The sequence below is a fragment of the Budorcas taxicolor genome, chromosome 3 (assembly GCF_023091745.1).
Source record: "Budorcas taxicolor isolate Tak-1 chromosome 3, Takin1.1, whole genome shotgun sequence".
NCBI lineage: Eukaryota > Metazoa > Chordata > Mammalia > Artiodactyla > Bovidae > Budorcas > Budorcas taxicolor.
In genome coordinates this window covers 52,531,100-52,534,152 of record NC_068912.1, presented here as the reverse complement: position 1 = coordinate 52,534,152, position 3,053 = coordinate 52,531,100, and the positions used below count along the sequence as shown (strand labels likewise).

General features: G+C 39.8%; 1 pseudogene; it reads right to left on the bottom strand.

Annotated features, from left to right (window-relative positions):
* Positions 1–328: 328 nt before the first annotated feature.
* LOC128045562 (ATP synthase subunit alpha, mitochondrial-like) lies at positions 329–1,654 on the bottom strand (annotated as a pseudogene).
* Positions 1,655–3,053: the final 1,399 nt, after the last annotated feature.

Sequence of the window (3,053 nt, the reverse complement as noted above, 5' to 3'; positions counted from 1 at the left end):
CTATTTTCCTCACTCTTATTTCTTAATTTATTCTGAGCTCAGATGAGGGTTGGAGGAGAGAGAAAACAATGAACCACATTATTAGATTTCCAGGTTATACAACTGCATGGGTTATAGTGTTACTCTTTCCTTCCTTCTATTTTTCTCTTTTTTCAGATGGGGCAGTAAGAACTCACACATTCAGAATCTGGAGGGAGCAAAGTTTGAGATATCTTTAAGAAGAGATATGGAAATGTCAAGTTGACAGTTGTACATACAGATCTGGGGCTCAAGGATACAGCCTGGGCTGGAGATAGACATTTGAGAGCCATCAGCAAGAAGATCACTATTATAGTGAGTTTGAGGAAGATGAATCCAGTTTCACAGTACCTGCCACCTATTTCAAGGCCCTGGTTTGGGCAGCAGATCTGATGCAGGATATAGACAAACCAGCATTAATGGCAGGATGGATACCTTTCTAGAATAAGTCTGTTTCCAAGAAGATCTGTCCATCAGTGATGAAAATGATATTCCTTGGAATGTAAGCAGACGCATCACCAGTTTGTGTTTCTGTGACTGGTAAAGCGGTCAAGGAGCAGCCACCAAAAGCATCATTCATTTCAGCTGCTCTCTAGCAGACTGGAGTACAGGTAGAAGACATCACCAGGCTTATAGGCCTCATGACCAGTGGGTCAGGAGAACAGCAGAGACATCGATGATAAGCAACAGCCTGTTTGGATAAGTCATCATAAATGATCAAAGCATGTTTGCCATTATCCCTAAAATATTCTCCCATGAGACATCCAAAATAAGAAACCAGGTACTGAAGTGGGCAGCATCTGCAGCAGTAGCTGACACCACAATGGTGTACTTCATGGTATCTGCATCTGTAAGTGTCTTTATTAATTGGGCAACAGTGGATCTCTTTTGACCAATGGCAATGTAGATGCAGTATAGCTTCTTCTTGTCATTATTTCCATTGTTGAATCATTTCTAGTTAATGATTGTGTCAATAGCAATGACGTTTTGCCAGTCTGTCGGTCACCAATAATCAGCTCATGCTGACTGCAACCAATCAGCACCAAGCTGTCCACAGCCTTAATGCCAGTTTGCATCGGTTCCCACACAGAGATCTGAGGAATGATCCTAGGGGCTTTCAGGCCAATTTGCCTTTGGACCTTGGAACCCACTGGACCCCTTCCATCAGTGGCATTACCAAGGGCATCTACTACAGGATCCAACAGCTTCTCACCAACTGGAACATCTACAGTACCTCCAGTTCTCATCACAGTATCTCCTTCCTTAATTAGCTCATCATTTCCAAACACAACAACACCAATATTATCAGCTTCCAAGTTCAGAGACATACCCTTTAACCTGAATAAAACCCTACCATTTCTTTTGCTTGAGCATTTCTTAGTCCATGTACATGGGCAGTATCATCACCAATATGTAAGACATGCCCAGTCTCTTCAAGATCAGCAGAGGCATCAGCTGCAAGAATATGCTCTTCAAGAAGAGAGGACACCTCAGCAGTGCCAGTCATCTGAAGATGAGAATGAGAGGCATGAAGGCTCCTTGCAACAATGAAGAATCATCCCAGAGCATTTTTTACCAACTCGGTCTGCCAAGGGAGGGCAAGGCCCACCGCTGCTGTGATCCACACAGACGACATCCTTGGCTGCTCCTTCTCAAGTGCTTCCTCTGCACTTGTGGCCCAGAGACCAACTATATGGTAACTTTAAAGAAACTGCTAAATTGTTCCAAAGTAGTGTGTGATGGCTCCAATTTTTTCAAATCCTTTTCAACAGTTGGTATTGTCAGTTTTCTACTTTAGCCATTCTAGTGAGTGTGTAGCAGTGTATCATTGTGGTATTAATTTGCACTTATCTAATATGACTAATCAGAGAAGGCAATGGCACCCCACTCCAGTACTCTTGCCTGGAAAATCCCATGGACGGAGGAGCCTGGTAGGCTGCAGTCCATGGGGTCGCTGAGAGTTGGACACGACTGAGCGACTTCACTTTGACTTTTCACTTTCATGCACTGGAGAAGGAAATGGCAACCCACTCCAGTGTTCTTGCCTGGAGAATCCCAGGGATGGGGGAGCCTGGTGGGCTGCCGTCTGTGGGGTCGCACAGAGTCAGACACGACTGAAGCGACTTAGCAGCAGCAGCAGCAGCAGTATGACTAATGGTTCTGGGCATCTTTTCATATGCTTATTCAGTCTGTATATCTTGAGTGAAGTGATTATTCACAGCTTTTGCCCATGTTTTGTGTTGAATTATCTTTGCTGTTGAGTTATAAGAGTTCTTTATGTATTTCGGATACAACTCCTTTATGAAACATATGTCTTACAAATAATTTCTCTCAGTCTATGGCTTGTCTTTTTAATTTTTAAATGGTGCCCTGAGAAAAGCAAAAATGTTTAATTTGGATTACTTGAAATTTATCCATTTAAAAATTTTATTATTTGTGCTTTTTGTGTCATATCTAAGAAATTATTGCTTACCCAAGGTTACAAATTTTTTCCCATGTTTTCTTCTAAAAGTTTCAGTTTTAACTCTTATATTTAGGTCTATTATATATTATAGACTGATATATTTTGAGTTAAGTTTTGTGTATGAGTGAGGTAAGAATCAAAATTTTGTTTTGTTTGCATAAAGATGTCCAATTATACTAGTACCATTATTTGAAAAAAATTTTTTTTCTTTCCTATTGATTTAGTTCAGCACCTTTGAAAAAAAAGTTAACCTATGTCTAATTGTGACTTTCTATTTTGTTGCATTGATCTGTATGTCTATCCTTATGCTGAAACCATATTTTTATGATTACTATAGCTTCATAGTATCATCCTGAAATAAGGTGTGAAAGTCTTCCATGTTTTTTATTTTTCAAAATTATTTTAGCTATTCTAGTTTCTTTGCATTTTCACATAAATTTAGGGTCAGCTTCAATTTCTACTAAAAAAAATGCCTCCTGAGATTTTGTTAAGGATTGCTTTGCATTGAATCTATAGATCAGTTTACAGAGAATTGCCATCTCAACAATATTTAGTCTTCCAATTCTTGAAC